Below are 26375 nucleotides of genomic sequence, written 5' to 3'. Positions count from 1 at the left end.
TGCTGCAATTCCACCTTCCTCTCCTTGCTGATTGTGCTGCAGGTTACCCTTGTGCATTGCCGTTGGTCAGTCCCGCCTCTTGCCCCCGCGGTTTCAACTTCAACGCCGGGAGGAACGGACGGTACCGAGTCTGTGTCTAAGGCGGGAGGTGCGGATGGGACAATGGGAACAGCGAGTGTCTGTTGTGGGCCAGGTTGGCTAGTAGGAAGTGTTACGTGCGCGGTCTGTGGGTGTGGGAGGGCTTGAGCTACCGGAGGGGGAGCTTGAGCTATGGACGGGGTCTGGGCAATAGTTACTAACGTATCTGGTCTTTTTTCTGATCTTGGGCCTTGTTTTGTATGAGTCAATATATTTTCTATCAATTCATCTGTCATGTGTAACTCTCGTGGTGGGTATATCTTTTCTATATTCAACTGGTCACGCCTGCCTGCCCTTCTTAGACTCTCAGCCCACTCCTGCTCTTCTTTTTCTTCCGCTACCTCACCTTTTGATTTATGCCTGCGCGCATGCTTTGCTCTGCTTTTAAATCGGAGCATTGCTTCCTTTCTTCTTTAATAAGTTCAAATGCCGCAGGGCGCGCTTTCTTTCTTATCAACACCCTTTCCAAGTTATCTATCCTCGCCATCTCAAAACTACCATTGATCGGCCGCTGGTGGTCTTGTTAGTTTCTGGTTTGCCTATGCCAAGTCTCACAGAATATTATCGCACCCACTCCATACTTCACATACATCTCATACGCCGGCGTTCCCCCAGGTGGTACAATTTGGCCATCTTCCAAAGATTGTCTACCACAGCGGAAAAACCCCGCTAAGGTGGACATTACCCCAGGCATGTTTCAACCTTTCCCTTGGTTAATCAACCTTACCTAGGGCGTTTGATTTTGCAAAGTCAACTCTCAACCAATATCAGGATGCTATGAATCGGGGAATGACTCACCTGATAAATCAAGTCGTCTGACGCACCAAAGGACGTCGTGTCTGCGTTTCTTGGCTTCCGCCTTGTTTCGGGACCCTCGCCTCCTTGTTCTCTAACCAGGCACGTCGATCAGGGATCAGATGTGTGCAGATCTGCAAAGGAGTCTCTCATCACTTCTACAGGGAGCCCCGAACACCTCTTGATCCTGGCTCGATCGTCCGTCCTCGCCGTTCTCTGCCTTTCTCAATTACAACGTTACACGAAGGAACAAGTGGGGGAGGGTCCCTATTCGGGCGCCATCTTGAAAGGGGCCCCTAGGGGATCCTGACGTCTATGGAAACAAGGCGAGTCACCACACACAATAGAGACGCCAGACACGAGGTTGTATTCCCAAAGCTAGGGTTTTATTGCAAAGCTAAAGTCTCAGTTGGCCAACTCGGTCTCGACACCCCGGAACGTGTATCTATAGACCTCGTGGGACGCAAGAGAGTGAATTACGTACATCAGTTACATATATACAAAATGCATATCAAACAATCAGCTATGTCATGGTTAACACCCCTCTTCATTGGGTTTCTTTGAACGTGGTGTGACGATGGACATCTCCGGCCACTATGACACATTCAAACATCTATTCTAGTAACAATTTGCAATTTGTGAGTGCGTAGGCATCTTTTGGTTATTGAATAGAACATGGTGCTTCTGTTTTTGGAAGCGAGCTACATGCAGAGGGGGTTACATTCCAGACCTTACTATCTATCAGGTGCTATTCGTGTCCTGGGAGCCGACATGCTCTTAGCGGGCTCAGCAAAGGGGGGCCGTTAGAAAAGCATAATTCAAGCCTTTAGCAGTATTATTCTAACATATTCTACCATATAACGAGACTGGCTGGCAGCTGTGAAATGATTAAATGCCCTGCGGCTCTGCTTCAAGGCTACATTAAGGAGGGAGCCGGGCATTCTTCCTGGCGCTGCCTACGTTTGTGTTTCAGTGAAACTCTTGTTGACCTCTCGGCCCTGTGGCCTTGTCCTTTTCATATACAGACAGCGTTGTTCCTCAGTCGAGCAGTGTAAGCGAAAAATATACTGCAAAGCAATAGGAACAGAGAGCAATGAGCAATGGTTAAAAAACAAAATGCCGATTCTCGTTACATCAAAATGGCTGTTCATTAGAACACTTGAAAACCTATATTCCGGCATATCGTGCATGAGACGGTTGGCCCACGGCCACCTAAATACGTTTGCGGTCTCGAATTAGATTTCTAGACTGACATGGGTGTCATGTATTGTGAAACAGTTCATGCGCTGGCCTCTTACATGTTCCAAGGGTCAACTGTAGTAGTGATGATTGAAACATATGGTACACAAGGTTTACACATTCCAGATTGTCTCAAACAAAATAGTGTAACAAGTTCGATTTTCAGGCAAGTTAGGATTTCAGGCATCCTCTAATGGGCCACCTACAATCTTGAACATATTGGATAATTCTGAAGTGGCGCAATGCAGATTTTTAGAAACCCTCCTGCAGGCTACCACCTGGCAGGACCACTTTTATTTTATGTTATTTAAAAATGATTTATAAAGGGCAGCTATTGCCGGGAGGTATCATGTTGCTAATGGTGGGAGAATCACAGATAAAAAGGCAAGCATGCTAACCAACAAACAGAAGCATTTAAAAGAGGAATGCTTTCAGATGACGATGGACCAGAAATGATTGTCGATAGCACAAAGAGTGTGAGGAAGCTGATTCCAGAGTATGGCGGCCGCTAGAGAGAACGCACGGCTGTCCACTCTGGAGTGGCGGAAACCGGGGGACCTGTTCAAGAAGCGGATTAGCAGAGCAAAGAGATCTTGATGGAACATAGGGGCAAAACTTGTCCCTATGATATTCAGCCCCTTTATCACAGAATGCAGAGTGGACAATGCACAGGGACTTAATCTTTATTCTGCTGGGGGCCGGTAACCAATGCAGCCTGCACAAAATTGCAGAAATGTGCTCACAATATGAAATGCCCGATACAGCTCTAGCTGCAGAGTTCTTCAAAACCTGGAGTCGATGGAAAAGATAGGCAGGCTGGGCCAGGAAGAGGGATTTGCACTAATCATAGACTTCAATAATGGAGCATGTAAATGGTGAGGCAGGAAAGAAAGAACTTTCTGCAGGATCTTTAGTTTAAAGGGACCTGTCTGACAAACAGAGCTAACCTTGGCATCCATAGATAGCTAGGCAGTGATCTTAATGCCAGATCTTTAATGGCGGTCACTGGTTAAGGAAGGAGGGAGGCCAGAAAGCAGAGGTCCAGAAAGTGGAGACAGAGGGAGGACCTACCACCAAGACCTTGGTCTTATCAGCATTTAGTTTGAGCCAGTTGCAGCTCATCCAATTACCAAATGAGTCAAGGCAAGAGCATAAACTAGCCGCAGCTTCAGATTAGGCGAGATCAAGATGTAACAAAATTTGTGTGTCATGGGCACATGCATAGCAATGGAAACCATGTGACTGAATAAGCTTGGCTAATGGCTGATCATATATATTAAATAGGATGGACGAGAGAACCGAGCCATGAGGTACACCACAAGTGACCAACACAGGGGAAGATTGGAAGGGAGGAAGTTAAAGAGACTGAGACTGGTCTGCTAAGAAGGAGCGTTACCAGGCCAGTACAAAACCGGCTTCAGTGAGCCTGGCCAGCAAGATGGTTTGATCGGTGGTATCAAAGGCTGCTTATAGATCTAATAAACTCAACGCACAAATACCACCTTTGTCAGAGAGTCAGGCAAGGTCATGAAGCGCGGACCCGGTCACATGGCCAGGGTGAAATCCGGATTGATAAGAGTCAAGAAAAGAAGATTCTTCAAGAAAAGACGACAGAAGGGGAATGATTAGAGAATCAAGTAGTTTGTTGAAGAAAGTTGAAAGTGAGATAGGATCATGATTTGCAGAGAGAAGAGGATCGAGAGAAGGTTTTTTTAACAAGGGGAATAACTAGTGTGTTTTAAAATGGACAGAATAGAACTAGTAGTCAATGAAGGATTAACCGCTGATGAAACCAATGCAGAAACACCAGTCATGATAGTTTGTAGAACTGATATATGAATTGTATCCTACAGGGAGGCAGATTTGAGGCGATTGGTAGCATTCAGAATTTCATCTGAGCTGAACAATGGAAAAGGGGAACAAACAGGCGAGGATTGGTCATTTGATGCAGGCTAAAGAGCAGATGCAGTTTTAGTCTCGAGAGACAGGACGTTCCAACAAATAAGGTCAATCTTGTAGACGAAAAAAGATTAAAGAGAGTCACAGAGATCCTGAGAAGGAGGAATAGAACTAGTAGAGACTGGGGTGGAGGAGAGAGACTGCACTATTATGGAGGGTTCTTTGGGTTGATTAAGGGCTGGTTCAATATAGTTTGTTAAATACAAACATTGAGCGTCCCAAATGGGCTTATGATAAATTATGGTGGCTTTGTGAAAAAGAGCTTTAGCAGGTTCGATCACCATTTCCCTTCCGTATGTCTCCGACAGAGATGTAGTTTGACTACCTTCAGCGTAAGCAAAGGTTCTGCTTTTTGGGAGCGTGGTTGTGAAGGTTTAAGTGGGGCAAGATGATCTTCTGTGTTAAGAACATTTTGAGAAACTGTGTTAAAATCCAAAGTCTGATCACTGGACTGAAGCAGCATGTAGCATTACATTGAGTGAGGGTCTCTGGAGGCATCAACAGCATGCCATCGGTTCTGCAGCGGATGGAGTTGAGCAGATTTGGACAGAGAAAAAGACAATGCACAAGAAAAAGGATAATGAAATGATCAGCCCAGAGCTCATGTAGAGGATAGAAAACCTCTGTCAGTGCATTGGGGGAGAAAAGTAGATCCAGCAAATTGCTAAAATTATAAGTTGGTCCAGCAATCAACTAGGGGAGCTCAAGATCAAACATGGCCATAAGAAAACTTTCAGATTGGGTAACTGAGATTTGGATGGAAAAATAGATTGAAATCACCTACAATAATCGGATTAGACAGACAATATTTAAGGTCTGCAGCAAGACCAACAAAAGCAGAGAAAAAGGTTGAATTAGGATGGGGTGGATGGTAAACAATCATGACATGTATTCGGATAGTAAAATGTGGACAAGCATATCCTCCATGTGTAAGCTATACGATGGAGGGATAGCAGAGCAAGTAAAGGAGGAATAAGATAACAAAGCAAGACCACCACCTGGTCAGGTCTAATAATGCCATAATTTGGTGGCAGGGCTTGGACCAAAACAGGTCCAGAAGAATCACCTATCAAGTTCCTGTAATGCCGCTAAAATTGGGGAAATAATCACACAATAAGTAATGGCAATGTTGAGCGTGGGCAACCATCAAGCGGGCATTAAACAAAAATAATTTCACTTGATTAGAGGCAGCGACAAATTCATCCACAGAAGAAGTAGCAGACTGGGAAAGATTAAATCTGATAGGGAAATGTGTGTCCTTAAGGGTGAGCTGCAAAACGGCATCTCGTGGGTGAGTGTGCAAGGCTTGAACAGAACAAAGCCCACTGGACCAGGGCCTGGCTGGGGCCTGGATGGGCACAGGTAGGCGGGACATAAGCATGACTTTGGCAAGAATGACGCGCTCTAGCTGTACATTTTCGTGATGATTCCTGGAAGCAATACGACTATGAGGGCACATAGTATCAACGTAAACCAATCAGCAGGCAGCTGATGTATTGGATGCAAGGAAAGACTCCACGGCAAATGATGTGAGTCTGAAGGAAAAGCAATGCCACCGGGAGCATCCTCTCAGCAAATTAATAAGGCCAGGCAGCCTCGGCCGAGAACCTGGGCTAAAAGGAAAAGAAATCCAATTAAATTAATGAAAGTAACAGAAACAGAATACAAATAATAAAAATGGGCAAAGGGTAAAATAAAAGCAAACCAGCCTCCAGTCACATAACAGGGGAAGAGAAACACTCCAGTCATTAAAAGGAACTAAATAGCAGCATGACAAGATAAGAAGAAGAAACTCAAAGTAAGCACAGGCAGGTACTGCAGCCGATCCTGTGAGTATCTGACAAACACTAAATTGCTGGGAGCATATGAGCCTGCAGCACACCAATCAGCAGACAGCTGATGTATGGGCAGCAAGGAAAGACTCCACAGCAAAGTGTGTGTGTCTGAAGGAAAAGCAGTGTCACTGGTAGGTTTCCCCCAGTGAACTAATGATGCCAGGCACCCACCTTAGAGTATATACGTACCCAATTGGCCATGTCAGCACACACTCCACCTCAACCAGAATGATCGGCATGGGCATGGGTATGCACGCCTTTGGAAGCAAACCCTGTCTGCCACCAAATGCTAAACTGCCTCTCTAAAGGCAAGACCTCAAATGTAATGTCACAAAAAATGCAAATGCTTGCACAGATGCCATTAGCACCCCCTCTCGGCACACCCTGAAGAAGGCCAAGAACACCACCTATTGCCAGTCTAGCAGCACAATTACCCTAGGGTGCTGCACTAAAAATACCATGGTCAAAACTAACCCACCCCTGATCTGTGCCCTAATAAATGTCAGATCTCTCCCTGCCCAAACCTTGGCCCTCATGTTATCTTGGTCCATTGACATCTTAGCCATTTATGAGACCTGGCCCCATGCAGCCTCAGACACACCCCTCCCTCTAGGCTTTACCATATATCGAAGTGACAGACCTAATGCTAGAGGTGGAGGTGTCACGCTAATAGCAAAAGACTCTCTTCCCATCAGACAACTGGACTCAAACATGAATGCAAACTGTGATTTACTGTCAGACAAAATCACCATCTATCACACTGACACCACTTTCATCCATGTTATTTACCACCCCCCTTGCCCTATCCAAGCCTTCGTAGAGGATCTTCTACAGACCCTGGCCCCCGACATCAAGCCCTCTTCTAAAACCATTCTCCCAGGTGGGTGATCTGAACCTAGGTCTAAATGATCCTGACGACACCAATGCCACCTCGGTAGCTAGCTCCCTTACCGCCCTAGTCTTTAAACACTGTATTATAGACACTACCCATACCAAAGGTCGTGCTGTAGACTGGATAGCATATCTCAGCTGCCAGGTCTCCATTGGTGCCAAAACTCCCTGTCCACTGTCCAACCCCACATTGTATCCTTTACAAAGGCACCACCTAACCAACCTACACTCGCCTCCCCCTGCACTGCCACCGACGTTGGCCTTCAGCTCCAGAAACCTTACTAAAGAAAGAATCTTAGCCCTATTCAGCACCCTACAGATTGAGCACCTTCACAGCTTAGACCCAATCAGGCTAGCCAATCTTTATTCCAAGACACTTTCCCTAGCTGTGGATGCCATCACCACCTTAGGGCATCATAAAATGAAACTGACCGTGTACAGGAGCTCTTGGTTCAAACCAGACCTTCAAGCGCTCCGCAACAATAATTGCAAAGCAGAAACAAAATGGAGAAACTTCCCCTCTGACTCCGATAAATCACTATTCACCTCAGCAGTCAAATTAAATAAGCAAGCTATCACCCTTGCTAAAGCCAATAGTTACAATAAAAGAATCACTAATGCCAACTTCAACAGTCGAAAGATTTGTGCCATCCTCCGAGAACTTGAACTCCCTCCACTCATACTCTCAACTTCACCAAAGATGAGGTCTGGTGCACATTGATTCAAAACGCCCTGCTAGGCAAAATCGCCAACCTGCATAGCAAAATTCAACACAAGCATAGGTCACTTGGCACCAACTGATAGCCCTCTGCCACGACCTTGCCGAATGTCGAAGTACAAGACCTCCCCTCCTTTTGCTCCAGCAGTGTCACCGTCGCTGAGGTCACTGCCATCTTGAAGGGTTTGCCCTGCTTCAATCATCAAGGACTACACCTTAACCCTGGCCCTGTTCTTTACCACGTTTATAAACTCCTCCTTTACCACCAACCTGGTCCCCATCAGCCTCAAGGAAGTCGGGGTTCTCCCCCTTCTAAAAAACCTACCTCATAACCCACGGTACCGAACAAGTACCAGACAATCACAACAATCCCCTTATTCCTGAAAATCCTAGACAGGATGTCCTACCTACAAATCCAACAATGTCTAGAATCCAACCATCTACTAGGAAATCACCAATCAGGCTTTCGTACCAGCCATGGTACAGAATCGGCATTGCTGGACTTAAAGAACCAGCTTGATAATATCAAGAATGAAGGAAAACCAACCTTATTGCTCCTCCTTGATTTGTCACCGGCATTTGACTTAGTCAACCACAAGACCCTCTGCCAACATCTGACCTCTGCAGTCTCTGCAGCCCATTTCTCATCTGAAGCCTCTAAATGGTTTGCCTCTTTTCTGGAGGAAAGATCGATTAGAGTTTTCGCAGACAACACTGGTGCACCACCAGCCCCCATTTCCTGCGGCATCACTCAAGGATCTTGCATATCCCCAACACTCTATAACATTTTCACCAACCCACATTTTGACCCCCTAGAGTCAATCAGCATAGCATACACCAACTATGCCAATGACACCAAAATTCTTCTCCCCCTCTCAGGCAACTATGCAGAAAAGTCACTCACAGTTAACACTACCTAGCAGACTACTCAAACATGGATGGCAGCACACCGCCTATGCCTCAATGATGAAAAGACAGAAATCCTCCTTGTGGGCCCCTCAGTGGTGATTAAGAACCATTACCATCAATATCCCTACTGTGAAAACATTGGGAATTTACCTCTACACCATCCTGTCACCAACACTACACGTGAACATGATTGCCACTTCTGCCGCCCACACCACAAAATTATTCAACGCCTGCAGAAAGTTAGTAACTGCCCACAGCTGCCTCTGGTTATCGGTTCCAGGCTTGATTATTGCAATGTGATTTTTTCAGACACCTCAGCACGTAACATACAAAATATGCAGATTATTTAGAACAACTCTCTCCATGCAGCGCTTAATATTCCAAAACACGATCATTTTTCAAGTGTGAGAAGTAAAGTACATTGACTTCTGTTACAAGAATGGATTGCATTTCAACCCTTGTCCATCACTCCCAGATGCCTTTCTAACTCTGCAGGCCTGTACGTTATACAGAAAATCAATAGAGTACGATCTGCAAGGACAACCAGATCTGCTTATGCTCACTAGATCTTTATGCCCACATTCAAGCGAGCCACCATCTTCACCTCGCCGGCCAGACTCTGTCATTTCCTTCCACCCACCCTCTGAGTGGAACAATCATACTGGGTCTTCCGGAAGATGCTAAAGACTTGGCTATTCAAACAGAGTCGACCAGATGCTACATCATGCAGCCATTCACTATACTGTAATATCATGCATGTAACTAGAACTTCCCTTAGTGCCTTGATGCCTCTGGGTTTAGTGTGCAGTACAAATGTAAACATAAATAAATAAAACAATTCATCTATCCCCAAATGAAAATTCATTTCTGACTCCATGGGCCCTACCACGAACAAGTCACCATTTCTCTCCATCCTCTCGCTCTCCCCCACATGCTCACTCCAGTGAACTCACCTTAATTCAATTCTGCACTGACTACTCCTCTCAAGGATCACTTCACCCTATCTCGACCATGTCCTCAACCATGCATCTCCACAGTCACCTAGCTGCTGAGGACAACATTGCATCATTGCTTATGCGACTGGGGGAAAGAGCAATCGTCAACTCTTCTCACGGCCTCCAAGAACTTACTACTGACCCTGACCACAGCTCTTGACAGTATTAAACTAATCCTGTTTCCTCTCTCCACTTGGCCATGACCTCCTACCCCCATCCATTTCCCTCCACCAGTGATTTTGTCTCATACTTCTTCACTAAAATCACCAAACTATCGAAACCATGTCTATCCTTTTCTCTCTGGTAACCACTCATTAATTCTCCCCACCTCCAATCTTCCCCATACTTTCCTCTCTATCTTACTTCTCCCAATATTCACCCACCTATCTTTTACCCATCCATCGGTCTGTCAACCAATTCTGTGCTCCCAATTGAACCTTTTTCAGTCCAAATTGTTAAGAAACATGCACACATCAACTCTAGTCACCTCTCTTCCATAAACAACACATCTTTCTCAAATTATATATTCCCTGCTTGTTATAAAACAACACCGTTATACCTCTCCTAAAGAAATCAAGTGCTGACCCCAACAACCCCTTATTCTACAAACCTGGTTCCCTCCTTCCGTTGCACTCTGATTCTTCAAGAAGATTGTCTTCAAACACATATTCAACTATCACAAGGCGAGCTGATGTTCTGACTCCCTTCAGTCTATATTTCAGTCCGAACACTCCACCGAGTCTGTGTTCATCCACATAGCCAGTCCTTTTACAACTGCCCTGCATGATCACCTCCTCTCATCTTTCCAGAGCATTTTGCTGCCTTTGAAAGTGTGGATTATCCCTCCTTCCAACAAACTCTTTCCCTGATGGGCTTCAAGGACACCATACTCGACTGGGTGTACTCCTTTCTCTGTGACTGCTCCTTTACCTCCCATAAAACTCCAGCACCTCTTCCCTGAAGGCCTTTTAACTGGGTGTTCATCAAAGATCAGTCCTATATACACTCCTCTTCACACTACGTACCTCCTCTCCTGACAAATGAATGTTCTCCTTTGGCTGTAACTATCACTTCCTCACTGATCAGATACTCTTCTCATTCCCCTCCTTCATCGTAGAACTCGACAAGAGCATAACCAACTATCTAACTGCCACTGAATGTCTCTAAGCTGCCTCATACTTAACACTTCAAAGATCTAATTCATCTTTCTCCCTGCCACAAACATCAACCCGACTGCCCCCTCCAGCATCTCCTTCTCCTCTGACCTTCTCACACTTCGCCTTAGGTTCACAAACTTGGGATTCTCTTGTACAGCTGCCTAAAGCTATACCAGTTCATCATCGTCACTGCCACCAGCGAAAGACTCAACCTCTTGAACATTACAAAAATCCACTCACAACTCATACACTGCTAAATTAAAAGCCTTAGCTCAACTCTTGTGCTCAGAAATCTGGAATATTGCATGCATACTTCTTGGTCGACCATTATGTTGCTCCCCTCATCAAGGTCCTCATCTTTGTGACATGAGCCCTTTTCAACCTACCCAGATGCTCCATCACCTACTGCAAGCATGCTGGATAGCTCTCAGTGCAAAATAATGTTCTCTTTACATTTCTGCTACTCGTCCAGCGCTCTCCTTAGCGATACCTGAAGAGTACCAAATACTAAGAATGGATCGTCCTAATGCCAGAGGAGGTGGCTTGGCTTCATTGCTAAAACCAATTTGGATTTAAGACTATCCATGCTACCCCCACTAAAATCCTGTGAATTACTGTCAGCGAAGCTTTCCATATCTCCATGTCGCACTCTATTTACCTTATATATAGGCCATCCGGGCCCCTAGGCTCGTTTGAAAAGGACATATCAAGCTTCCTAGCCAGCAATACAAAAAAGGCATCTCAGTTAATGATCCTAGGTGACTTCAATTTAGGGCTTAACGACCCGGATGACAATCAAGCACAATCAATTGCCACTATGCTTGCTGGACGTGGCCCTACCCAAAAAGTGCTTACTCCTACCCACGACAAAGGGAGGACATTAGACTGGGTTGCCACTTCAAACTGCCCAACCACGATTACTAAAATTACACCCCAACCTTGGACTTACCACTTCCTAATCGATCTCAGCCTAATACTCAACAAGGAAGCTGAAAAAAACTGGAAAAAAAAACTATGGTAACCTCTCTCCCCACTAGATCAAGGACAAATATCACCCCTGACAACATCCTACCCCTTCTCCTTCCAGTAATGAATGTCCTGCCATGCAATTCCGATCCTGACACGTTGATAGATTCCTATAATGTCACTATGGCCAAAGCCCTATGCACCATTGCCCCACTCAAGAACTGTAAAAGCAAACAACAGACCCACCCCAACACTTGGTTCACCCCTCACCTAAAATAACTAAGAATGGAAAAAAGGAAGTTAGAAACTACATGGCAACACTCCCCAACTGAGGAAAATAAACTAAAACTTAAACTCTGTGCCACCAACTACAAGAAAGCAATTATCCAAACTAAAAAAGAAGTTTATAATGAAAGAATCTCCAAAGCACGTTCCAACATGAAGGAACTATTTGTGATCCTACGAGAATTAGAATCCCCCATACCCCCACCGGATAACATACCCAAAGACAAGCAATGGTGTACCAATATCCAAAATGCCCTTACAAATAAAATAAAAACACTACAAGCCAAAAAAGAAAAAAAAAACCTTCGCTTCCACTCAGTGAAACTCCCATCACTTCCACCCCCATTAACAAACCAAACCTAGTACCATTCAAATTCTCTAAAGTCTCCACTCATGAAACTGAAAAAATCATTGCCTCACTAAAGCCATCAAACTGCAAAGGCGACAGCTGCCCGGCCCAAATAATTAAGGATGCAGCTAGAGACTTATCACCCTTTATGACTAAACTCATTAACGCCTCCTTTTCATCTAACACCATCCCAAGTAGTTTAAAAGAATCCTGGGTTCTACCCCTGCTTAAAAAACAAACCCTAGACCGCTCCATCCACACCAATTACAGGCCCATCACAACAGTCTCATTCCTCCTGAAGATAATTGACAGAGTGTCTTATCTTCAAATTCAAAAGTACCTTGAGACCAACCAAATATTAGGCGCCCGGCAGTCTGGGTTCAGACATCAGCATGGCACAGAGACTGCTCTAATAGATCTCAAAGCCCAAATTGATGAGCTCAATGAAAAAGGAAACACAGCTATGCTACTCCTCCTTGATATGTTGGCGCATTCGACTTAGTGGACCACGCAGTACTTTGCAAACACCTAGCATCGGCCACCCACTTTTCAAGTGAAGCTTTAGCCTGGGTCCAATCCTTTTTCGACATTAGAAGTATGCGAGTCTTCTCCACTCTAGCTTCAGCAGACCCAATTCAAACAACATGTGGAGTCCCCCAGGGCTCGTGTGTCTTGCCAACTATGTATAATATCTTTAATAAGCCTTTATTCGACAAATTGGACAGACTGGGTGTCACCTACACAAATTATGCAGATGACACCCAGATCCTCATTCCCCTTCCGGGCAATTTCTCTGCAGATACAGCTTTAGTAAACAAGATTTACACCCTCATTCAGGCATGGATGGCAACCCATGGTCTCTGCCAAAAAACAGAAATCCTTATCCTTGGCTCTTCCAACAACTTAAAAAAACTTGACACCAACTACAGTGCCTTCAACATTGATGGCAATATAATCTCAGTCGCCAAAGAAGTGAAGACTCTCGGCTTCTACCTGGATTCCACGCTATCCCTAAAAACAAGTAAATTCTCTGGCCTCACCCACCGCCTACACTGGCAAATTATCAAAGCATGCAGACCCTTCCTTTCACTAGCAAGCTGCGTTACTTTAGCCAATGCCCTCATCCTTTCAAAACTGGACAATTGCAATGCATTGTACGCAGGAGCAAATAAATACATCATCAACAAATTACAAACTCTGCAAAACAATGTGCTCAGAACAGCCCTGAACCTCCCTACTAGAGAGCATATCTCAAACGCTAGGAGAAACCATAACTGGCTAAAAATCAGCGATAGGATCCTCCCCAAAATCGTCACATTAACCTTCAAATGCCTAAATAATGCAGACCCTCCTTACCTTAAGGAAATAATTACACCCTCATTCAGGCATGTAGGGCAACCCATGGCCTCTGCCTGAACAATGAAAAAACAGAAATCCTTATCCTTGGCTCTTCCAACAACTTAAAAAAAACTTGACACCAACTACAGTGCCTTCAACATTGATGGCAATATAATCTCAGTCGCCAAAGAAGTGAAGACTCTCAGCTTCTACCTGGATTCCACGCTATCCCTAAAAAAACAAGTAAATTCCCTGGCCTCACCCACCGCCTACACTGGCAAATTATCAAAGCATGCAGACCCTTCCTTTCACTAGCAAGCTGCGTTATTTTAGCCAATGCCCTCATCCTTTCAAAACTGGACAATTGCAATGCATTGTACGCAGGAGCAAATAAATACATCATCAACAAATTACAAACTCTGCAAAACAATGCGCTCAGAACAGCCCTGAACCTCCCTACTAGAGAGCATATCTCAAACGCTAGGAGAAACCATAACTGGCTAAAAATTAGCGATAGGATTCTCCCCAAAATCATCACATTAACCTTCAAATGCCTAAATAATGCAGCCCCTCCTTACCTTAAGGAAAGAATAACAGGAAAATCCTCTGCACGACCAACCAGGACAGCCAACTGCTATTAAATCCAAATACCCAGATTCTGTCTTAAAAAAACAGGTGGCAACAGTTTCCCTATGCAAGCAGCTCAGCATTGGAATGCATTACCAGTTGAGCTAAGAAGGGACCAGTTGTATAACAGCTTTAGACGCAAGACCTGCACCTGGCTATGACATAATGACTTCTAGACCCACAATGCCTCCCCTATGCCCTGCCCTCATCTCAACTATTAACTCTAGTTACTATGTAACTGTGCCTACAAATTTTCCAATGTACTTGTCTACACTGTATGTAATGAATGTATATAATGTATATACTGCATATAATGTACGTAACTAAGCAACTGTAACTAAGCAAACTGTAACCAAGCTTTAAGTATTCTTGATATGCTGTGCGCCCAGCTACCTAAGGGTTTCGGGCGCCCTATAAATAATAAACAAACAAACATCTATAAATCCACCAATGGTCTTTCTCCCCAAAAGCATCTCACTGTACTTTCCTTCTCCATCTCCCTGTTTCATCAAAAATGATAATTTTCCCACCCACTGTGCTTCCCGTGCCTCCTCCCACACTCCTTTTCCATACTTGCCCTACTCCACTGCAGTGCTCTCACCACAGCTATAAAAGCCTTCACTTTAGTGGAACTCTTCAAAACAAGGAGGCTCAAACTCCAGTTGATATCAATGGGAGTAATAACCTAGGACCCCACCCTACTAGCCAAACTAAATTCCCAAACCACCTCTGCTGATTTCTGCCTTCGGGACTACTTTATATAATTTGTAAATAAGTAAATACTGGTTTCAGGCCCTGGATCTTAAAACTATTATTATGTCATCCTGTTTCTGTCCTGGGCATATGTCATACTATTACCCCCTTACGACCCGTTATAATCTAGAAATTCTCTTATGTAAATTCACAACACACTACGACTGTCGCTTCTCTCTGTTATTGTCTAGTCTGTATGCCATTTCTCTTCAAAATAGCTTTGTTCTTAAATAAATGCAAATATTCCTTCTGTCTGGCAATCTATGCTGTTCTTTCTCTGCTTCTCTGTTTCTTCATCTCTTTATGTCTGCCTTTCTATTTATATCTCTCGCTCTCCCTCGCTCACACACACACACACGCACACACACACACATACAAACACACATAGACAGGCAGGCACACACACAAACATAAACACAAATACACACACACGCAAATTAACGCAGAATTCCACATGCGTATACTTGTGAGCACATCACAAGTATTCTCACAATTGAAGTGGGAACCTGTTTCATTAGGAAGGGCACAAAGCGAAAAGTTAGGACTTGTTGGTTACTTAATTTATTATTATTGTGAGTACATAGATGTCTCTCTCTCTCTCTCTCCCCTCCTCTCACACACACACATCCTACCAGTGAGGTCCTCAAAAGGTCATCACTGTGATAGAAGAAATGCAGGACATGTGTTTGACTGTCTTGCAGTATAATCGAACACACACGTGGGCACAAACACACAGACACACTCACTTCTTGGACACAAGCACTCACCCATGTACGACCCTGCACATACAAATAATACTACTCACAGGAAAGGAAAAACAGATCATAACCCAACAGATCAGGGGCCATCTCTTTGCCCTTATGACTGTGCATTTAAGAGCAAGGCTCTTTACCATACCTAAGGAATGGGCCATGCCTCCATATGCATGCAGGCTTTGTACTTGGATAGTATCTGTACTCTCTATCATCCCGCTCAGAGCGATGGCAATGGCACCCCAACCTTTACACCAGAACTCTTGGCAAAATGGCGGCGTTTAAAGGGACTTCAAGTGTTTAACTTCATACCCAAAGACAAACACGGCACACATTTGTTTCACTATTAATGTAACAAACTGCAAAGAGGAGTGTAGATGGCATGTGCCTCCCCATGGATCACGGGTGGGCTGCTGTGCCTAGAGGGGGGAAGTAAATGGTCTCCATGCCATTCAGACCAACCAACATTGTTTCATTCAGTCAAGTGAACAAAACCGAAAGTACAGCTCCCAGAATGTACTAGCATGGCAAATTAAAACCAGAACTGGAAATTGCACTGTCATTTTGGCTTCACAGTCCCCACGTGGCAAAGAAAAACATGCTTATAATTTGTGTGCTATCATGTTTTACACATGAAGCAAACCATATCAACCAAAATGCAGTAACTGGTTAAACAGAGCCAGTACCAGCAATCCGTTCCCTAATAATTTAGATTTACCAGTTCTCTCCTGCATGGAAGGCACCCCATCCCCTCCCCAAAAAAAACATGCATGCTGGCATGCTTGTGTTCTGACCATTAAAATACATTTCCAGGAAAACAAACATTGGCTGGCTCACCTGAATGTCCAGAATGTGGGTCCAATTTGTATCTCTGGTAGGTCTTCCTAACTGCAAGACTGAAGAGAAACCACCAGCATCTGCTTAACTCGGGCCCACTACCCACCAGAAGGCCAGGGCGAAATTTAGCATCTAGAAGCATGCCTCAGGTCAACCCCACCTCACCCGGCTAGGTTGCGGCTCCAGAGGCTTCTTTTGAACTCAAGCCTAAATGGCGCTCCCTCCTTAAAAGGACATTTCTGAAGGAGGAGAGTGGAAACAAAAACGACGTTTTGGTGTAATAACCAAGCCCTTTTATACATGAGCCGGGGCTGTGTTGGAACTTCCACTGAAAAGGGTTGAAAAATATTTCATGACACAGAGGCTCGTTTCTTGGGGGTAGTATTCACCTCACTTTGTAAATTCTGTGATGAGGATGAGGGACGTTGGAGTAATTGAGGTTGGTGGTGGAGTGTACATTTGGAGGTAATGCAGGATGTTGGATTTGTAGGGCAAAGCAGGGAGGGAAGGGCACTATTAAGAGGTTAGTTATCCATGGTATTGGATTGGCAGGGCTCCAACGGGAATGGTGATAGTAGTGGTGCAAAGTTGGTGTAAAGCCTGACAGGTTGGCATTACCCTAATTGGGTGTCCATTCTTAGAGATGCAGAACTCAAGCTTTTTTATTTTGGTGACCAGGGCCCTTATGTGTCCTTCGGGGTCCTGGTCCTTCCTCACACAATCGCCTCAGCCTCTGCCTACTCACATCACTTGCCTCAGCACCCACCTCCCTACGTCCTGTCTGCTTGGACTCACCTACCTGATGCGGCTCTACACTGCATAGCACTTACTATACTAGCACTTACTTCTGCTGCTCACCCATGAGCATGGACACTCCAACACATACCCCCACTTCCACTCTTCTCTCTGCACTTGCACGTTCTGAATACTATCAAGGCATAGAAGGGTCGTCTTTATCCTCCACTGCATTTATTGTTTCAATCCTATGTTCCCTCCCTGTTGCCCTGTGGGCGCTTTGAAAAATAATTGATTTACTGTTTAAGCACCTAAAAAATGCACACTAAAATAAAAATACATTTAATATCCACTAGACCGACCAATATGCACCAAATCATCCCTTGATATTTGCAGTGGTTAAGTCTGGTCGGGTGCCTGTAGCTGTATCTTTAGTTTATTACTGGGCCAATTTCTGGCCCAGATATTCCCTGAAACTCGTATTGGCACAGCCCTACTCCAGGAAGTGTTCGACCTAGGTATGGTCCTGGCCGTGTCCTGGTGGTTACTTACATCTTAACTGCTGCCGCCATGATGTGCTTGCTAGAGCTACATGGTCACAGTCAGTGTCTCCACAGTGTACTCTACAGCAGAGCAAGATCAAGTGCAATTCTTGGAGCAGATTGGATGACTCATAACACTCAGCCACACCAAAGGCAAAGCTCCAATCTGAGCCCCAGGGTAAGTAGGGAGGCACCACTTCTATGGACCTCAGTCACAGGTACTGCTACCCACTTGCACGCATTTGCATCTGTAAAGAGGAAGCCAACTCAAAACCTGAATGGTAAAAATAATCCAAAAGGCGAAACAATCACTGAAATTTCTTGCAAGAGAAAACAAGGTTTGTTACGTGCAAAAAGGTCTCAGCTCCCAAGAAGTTACAGGTTACATAGTGGTAAACCGCAAAATCTGAATACATTATTTACAATGTTATCCCAGCACCCTCATTGGCTACAACCTATAGAACATGCAAATAATACTCAATCGTCCCTGGATCAATCAGCAACACCTTATCTAAACCCATTCCACTAGACACATGGCCCACTACATTGTCAGTATTGAATCCAAGTATGGGATTGGTTGTTCCAACATATTGACACACTAATAAATTGTGACCATCACGTGATGTGCAGCCCTGCGCTCACGATGAATTCAAAGTAAACTGGCGGGGGCAACTCTGCTTTTATAAGACAATAGGACATGACTGGGGCACTTCTCTTGCGACTAAATTTCAGGGATGTAGTTGCTTTAATTTTGCATCTACTTGTAATTCAAATGGGATGAATGCTCCTTGGGTGAGGCCAGTATGTACTAAATCATCTCCTGGGCTATTAGCATCGCAAAACCTTATTCCCTATTCCATGAATGTGTCCTTCAAATGGTACATCCTTCCTGCTCTCCCCACAGTAAACATTCTATTTGCACCATGTCGTCCAGGCTCTGCAGCTTGATACAATTAGTGTTTATTTGTGCACTGCGCATGTCTCTGACCTCAGCTTCTCTCTCCTGGGGAATGGGAAAGGAGATTTGTTTTTGGAGCTGAGCTAAAGAGAGCGGCATCTCTACATCAGTACCTGTGTTCCATTCTGTTCATCGTGTACTTGGCCTTAACATCCAATATGGCGACACTTCCGCCATGTTAAAACAGTGATCTTTCTTCCACCACAGTAACTTTGTGATTCCATCCTCCACCGGTTTCAGCTCTTTTTCCACACATCTCACTAAAGAACATAACTTCAGATACAACAACAAAACACAGGGCCTATAATACTGTCCTACCTATAACCTCTGCTCCTGCAACATTAATACGTTTGTTGGTCTTTCTGTCTTACTATATTTGAGTGTCTAATTATTGTCAAACGTAACACAGCAAGCAAGAGTGCCCAATTTGTAAAGAATATGGTGAAGGACCCTATTTAGGTCAAATAGATTTTTTAGTTTTTTTAATGTAAAGTGCTTTGGTAATTTAACAATATTAAAATTCATAGTAAATTATATTACAAGATAGAACACATCAATACAACGTTTCAGATATGTTTTATGGGTATTTAGGGATGGAGAGGAGTCAATATTAAAAAGCATGGTAACCTAGAACACAAAGCGAGGATTCAGCAGTGTTCCTGTGTGCATAAAAAGTAGAGCAAGTTGAATTCTCGCCCTGTAATTTGTGCACAGCCTGTTGTGGCAGGTTCAAATCCCGACAAGGTCAACTCGGGCTTTCATCTGTCTGAGGTTGATAAACTGAGTACCACTCTGTGGGATAATAATGGCATTTGTCATTTCAGCACTCTGAGACCCATGGGTGTGTAGCACTATATAAGAAATATATATTATTATTACTTCCTTGAAGAGATGATATATTTTATGGATTTGCTAATGACCTTGTTGTAATGAATATGGCTCCATATGAAAATACGAAGGCCTATGCTTGGACGGTGGCATCTTCTCAGATTACTTTTCCATGCTCATGGTGCAAAGCGAGGTGGTAACTTTATCGCTTTTCCTATTATTTGTTTATTCGATTTTTTTATAAAGTGCCAACTCGCCCAAAGGTCTCAGTGCGCTACAACAAACACAGTTCACAAATTAAACAGAACACATTAAAAAAATGACAATGAAAAAAACAGGACCTAAATTAAACTGATGCAAAAATAATCTAACCTTAGAACCCACGGTATTAAAAAAATGAACACCATATTACATTGCAGCATCCACACATATAATACTGAAACCAAATTAACTGCCTATTCGGATGACATCATCCTTTTTTCTACAATATTCTCAAACATTGTCAATACGTTGAGTTTATTGAAAGTTACTCTGGATTTTAGGGGTAAAATATTACCCCCCTAAAAAAGTTTTCAAACACATTTTGCTTCACAACAAAAATCAATTGGGCTTGTGTTGCAATGGGGCACCGGCCTAATAAAAAACTCCTACTTACCTATGTATGCTATTTTCTAGAAATGTGTTGTCCCAACATGTCTATTGATATTCTACAGCCAAAACTATAACAATGATGCTATTGCCAACCATCAATTATATGATCATTTTAGGCCCACTATGCCACCAGAAAGCTCCATACAAAAAAAAGGCAAGGACAGGTGTGTGAAAAGATAAAAATCGAAAACCTTTAGCAGATGAAGAGGTTTTACTCCTCACAAACTGTCTGTGTTACTAATACCAAATGTATTCTCTTTAGAACCTCATTCCGAAAACTATTAAGACATTCCTATGACCAATGAAGAAGCTTCATATCTCCAATCATGACATACACACACGCTTCATGAATTGTTTAATACTGTGGCAATAAGACCCGAGGCGGCGGGCCAATACCGCCCCAGGTAATGCCCGGGGCCGTAGTTATAACGAAGCACCCGGGCATTACCTGTGGCGGTATTGGCCCGCCGCCGAGGGTCTTATTGCCATTAGTACCCCAGCCCATTGGATCGGGGTGCTAATGGCATTTTTTTCTGTTCCGAAACACGTTTCGAACAGAAAAAAAAAAACGGCAAAAAAAATGGCCGCCGCCATGGAAAGGGCAAACGTAGTCCGTTTTCACTTTCCATGGTGGCCATCGGGAGCGGATGCGCTGGGAACATAAGTGTTCCCAGCGCGTTCGCTTCCAAGACCAGAAGAAAAAAGAAGGTAAGTGGGGTCGGGAGGGCGGAAGGGAGGGGATGGGGAGGAAGAAGAAAAAAAAAACGTACCGCTATCTCCAGCGGGGGACGATGGAAACCTCCAGCCGTGTGGAGGCTTGGAGCGGGGATGGCCCCGCTCCGAGTTTCCACACGGCGGGTGGTTTCCATTGTCCGCCGCTGGAGACTGCGGGATAGAAGGTAAGTGGGGTGGGAGGGGGGACGGAGGGAGGAGGAAAGGCTTGGGGAAAAAAAATCTTACCTGAGTCCCCGGCGGGGGACGAAGGAAGCCTCCAGCTATGGGGAGGCTCAGAGAGGGGATTGCCCTGTTTCGAGCCTCCTCATTGGCTGAGGGGCTGCCACGCCCCTCGCCGGGAACAGAGTAGCCGGCACGCACGGCATGGACGGGAATACCGTGTGTTATGGCTCGCAAATGAGCCAATCACCACACAGTATTCCTGTTCAGCCGCGCGTGCCGGGTACTAATGATGTGTGCAGCTTTTACAGTGTCCATTTGAGCAGTAAACACAGAGGTGAAGTATATACTGGCTGGTATTGGCCTTGCAACCAAGATACGTCCCCGGTGCAAACAATACTAGGCAGTAAATCCCTCCACCAAGAGATTTATACTAATTAATAGCCGGGGACATGCTGCATGGGGATCTCTGGTTCTGATAGTGTTCATTGGCGTCAGGCGGGCGAGACAGCGAATAGACCACAGAGGCGATCGGGCGTTGTGCACTGCTGGCATCATCCAAGGAGCTGGCAACTCAAGTCATTGATGAGGTGGGCCATTGGGTCCAGGAGATGTGTGGAGCACACAAGCACCAGCAAGGTGAGGGCCATTATCAAGGTTCACTTTGGTAAGTGAGGTCCACATGGAGGTCAAGCACGTGTGTTAAAATCAGAGCTTTCACAACACTCTATTTAGATTTTACTAATTGAAATGGATGCACAAATGCTTCTTTCCAAATTGACTACAATTTATGGAAATCCCTCAAAAACACATTTTATCTTTACTTTTTTTTCAAGTTTCATTCAAAATCAACTCCAGTAGAAGACATCTGTGCATAACCTGCAGGTCACAAGTTAAAATCTTGGTTAAATAATATCTTGATGCTTTTGATAATAGATGTTATTAAGGACGCAATATAGCCTGGATCTGCAGCCAGTTTGGAAAGATATGAGCTCGTAGAGCTGACATTTTTGCCAGAGTGAAGTGCAGCTGAATAAATGGGGTTAAAGCATCATAATGTCCTGCATTGCCCAGCAGCTCTGGACAATATAAATCTTAGGCTGGGTGCTTCTGGCTGGCCAGAAAATGCTTTTCAGCAGAAGCTGCTGAGCAACAGATGATTGGCAGCCTGCAGGCAACAGTCAATGTTCACATTCTATGGACCTCAATGGTGAAGGAGATGCCAGCCACAGACACACGGAGCAGCATAGGGACATCGGAAAGGCAGAGGAGGGAAAATGGAGGTCAGTAGAGGAATGGGATGGACTGCGAGGAAAGGAGAGCAGACACAAAGGAGCAGGATGAGCTGAAAAGGCATTTGACTGCGACTTTGATCAGAAGGAAACACTTGAGCAGGGTAAAGGAGTAGGGCTAGTGATGGAAGGAAATTAAGCCAGAGGCAGCTTCTGCGTGAGTCATGAAATCCTGAGAATCATCAGAATATATGGATTCTGCTACATCCAAACTATATGTATGTACTTATTAAAAACATACAAAAGTGCCTGGTAGCCAAAACAGCTTTGTGAGGAATGACAATGTCAGCCGAAGTTGGTCTGTGAAGAATCTCAAATGTCAGGAGAGAGAAGGTATAGATTTCAAAGCCGAATAGGGTTGAGAAGCCTGACATGTCGCGATGGACTGTGAGGCTCGGGCTGCTGTTTAAGAAGAACCTTATAATAAAGAAGACATTTAGCAGACTTACTGTATCCAGAGACTTATTCCAAATACGTACACCATCGAATATTGCCGGGAAGCCATGGATCTTGATTGACTCCCAGCAGTTCAATATTGTATCCTGGGTGGGGATTTATTTCATCGCCATTAGCTTGTAGTAATGGGGATAATGGGCATGGTGCAGGCTGCACTTTCATAGCCATGGCCTGATGCTTTCTCTATTAATCCTTGCTCCACTTGGGATATTACCTTCGGACAATGAGCTGTTATCAGCCAGCACGACCAGAGCCCATCGCCATTATTGCATTAGTAATATGTTCTGATCTATAAGTAATCTATTCAGTTATTTCATCAGCAAAATATGGGGGGATGTATGTAATGAAGAGTGTCAAAATACAATAAATTATATACATTTCAATATTAATGTAATATCATTTGAATTCATAGGTTTTAGAGTGACACCTGATATAAAATATAATGCCTCTATCTATAAAATATCAAGTTATTACTTAATAGAGGTGGGCAAACATTTTCTTACTTTTGTAGGAAGTTTTGACCTGGTCAAAATGATGGTTTGGCCTCTGCTGTATTTTCTTTATTTCAGCCTGTTCCATTTGTCCTTATTCAGATGCCTTTTTATAAGCTGAATGAATGGATTTTGGCTTTTGTGTGGGATGGTAAATTACACGTGCCTTAAGCAATAATGCCCGAGCTGGCGCAGGCGTGGGCCTTAATGTTAGGCCCCAGTGCTGTTACCACCCATCTGGGCCTCTGCAAAGGTATTATTGCTATGAGCACCATGGGGTTTAAATCCAGGGTGCTGATAATAATATATTAGATTGAACCAATCGGTTCCATGTTTGCGGCGTCCTATTCATTCAAATTAATATTCACCTAATATGGCCATCATGGAAATGAAAGTGGGGCATCATGTGCAGTGCCACTTCCATTTCCATGGTGGCCGGGATGTGGGAGCAGCAGTGGCAGTAGCAATGCCACCACAGGAATCCAGTTACTGGAGTGGGGAGGAGAGAGAGGGGTAGGCGAAGTGGAGTATAGAAGGGAGTTTGGGGCAACGAATGTCATAAGGAATTTGAAAAATGTTAGTAAGTCAATATTTTGAAATTGATCTTTGTTTTAAATAATGTGTCAGAAGGCGGACATTGACTTAATATCTAGCTTTTGTTTTTTTAGAAACATCTGTCTGAAATGTGTCACCCTTTCTTAAAGAATTGATCACCCCGATAAAGACATAGCATTACTCGACCTTATACGTCAAAACCGGTTAGTGATGACAAATGGTGAAAGATGGCAGCACTAGTTAGAGATGTTGAAAGTGTTAACATATGTTGGCACCAGTCAGATAATAATGCTTTTTGTATGGATGTTGGACCTCAAATTATGAGGCACTCAAGGCAAGAGATCATTTGAACTGAATCAATGTTTATAAATGTTCTATACTAATTAGGATGATGTAAATGGTGGCCTCTGTAGGTGTTTATGAGATGTATGTTCTCTTTTGTATGAAAATATGGTACTGTGTTGTATATACATGAGATTTTAAATGTAGAAAGTCTTTGTCGTCATGCAATGTTTGTAAATAATTGTGATTAATGAACTGTCTAATCATTGTATATTAGGCATTGTAACACTTAATAGCGACCAATGCACTGTTGATATAGAATTATTGATGAACTCATCATGAAATGATTTAAATATTAGATTTATAATTGATCCGGTATAAACACATTTTTGTATGCTCCAGGCAAATAAGATATACCAGTACTGAAAATAATGGCTATAACAAATACATTAAGAGATTTACTTCCAAAATTTGGTGTACTTTTAAGATATCAAAACTCTACGCTCAATCTATGATATGAAATAGTCTGGCTAGACTAGAGATTTTAAACATGTAAATGTATTATGTTATGTTAGAAATCATTTACTGCACTACATTGGTAATTTGATGGGCTCAAAGCGCTGAGGCTCGCTTTAAAGGTCGTATATTTTTCACCTACTTTGGAAATCCAGATCATAGTCTGCAGAGGAAAGTGAAAGACAAGGCTGATGCACGAGAGGATATAGGGTACAAATAAAAAAGCAGAGGGTTCTAACAGAGGTGGGGCAGGATCAATGAAGAAGGGCAGAGTGTGTGATAGCTTGGCTGCATCTAAATCCAGCCAAAGTAAATCATGGATTAAAAATGCAGACACAGGAGGGCACATTGTATGGTGTCTGGGAGAGAAAGGAATATTTATGTTAGTGCACTTTCAGACTGATACATAGGTATCACTAAAAGTAGTTTATTGCAGTATGATTTGGTCAAGCGGGCCCTTCAACCATGCTGGCTATTATTGCCTGAAAGTATGATTAATCTATCCCATAAATCCCCGCTCCGAGCCTCCCCATAGCTGGAGGCTTCCTTCCCATAAAACCAAGAACCAAGAACTCTCAAGCTTAGCTGCCAAAATGGGAAAATCAACATAAACTTTCTGAAAGGTGAATGTGGATGGAGACAGACAATTTAAGTACAGAGGGATGTCTTCCTTTCTGTAGCCAGTGAAATGATGGCACCCTATTATGTGAACAGTTCTAGTGTGGATCATGTCCCTGATTCAGGGGTGGGCAAGCTTTGAGGCCTTCTGCAAAACCTGGATGACCTGGATGACATTATTCACATGGGTGTGTTGAAACTACCCGCAATGGAATAGGAGAGCAAAACCATTCTACCTACTACCTTGGCCCCGATAAAAGACCAGTTGTAAAGACAGGAAAGCTTGGAGTAACTGCAGGTATTCTTAAGTGAGAGTGGGCTCTGAACTTCAGCTCCTCCGTGAGCAATGCCATGAACCGGGCTGCCTTGAGGAGTGCTAAGTGCTTTATGGAGATGGTTAAAGTAAAGCAGTGTGGGAGGCTTGACTCTGCTGTGAGGTACTCAATGTAATCTAGTCGTTTCCACCCTTCTGGATTTAGGCTGCAGTTATGCTTACCCTGAAAAAACAGGGCATCATGGGAATCCTAGGTCCAACTCGTTTTCTGGGACTGCCTACTATCCTATATGTTGAGGTCTATCATAGGTGTAGTGTCACTTTTCCAGAACAAAAAGCTAAAATATGAAAACCAACATTATGCTCAAATGAATAAAGGGATAAGAAACAAATCAATACAAACAAAACCGGAGAAACACTCCCTTAAATCCGCCCAAAATGCATTTTGGTTCCAAGATTGAAATTGGTAGGGAGAGTTTAAAAAGGACCACCACAAGGTTGGGAAAAGGTATAGATGCAGTGACGGAGGAAATGGAAGTCCAAGAAGAGTGTGTGTGGTGGGACACCCCTATGAGGCAAATGAAAGCACAATTTAATTTGAACCATTTCCAACAGAGAGGCACTGTGGCAATAACCGCTGAGCCGGTGGGCCATTACCGCCTATGGTAATGCCCCTGGGGCCTGAAGTTACAGGCCCATAAGGCAGTAATGGCCCGCTGGCGAGGTGGTTATTGCTATTA

This window comes from Ambystoma mexicanum, chromosome 7q (genome assembly GCF_040938575.1).
Source record: "Ambystoma mexicanum isolate Mex_15411 chromosome 7q, UKY_AmexF1_1, whole genome shotgun sequence".
NCBI lineage: Eukaryota > Metazoa > Chordata > Amphibia > Caudata > Ambystomatidae > Ambystoma > Ambystoma mexicanum.
Note: the sequence above shows the minus strand (reverse complement) of the source record.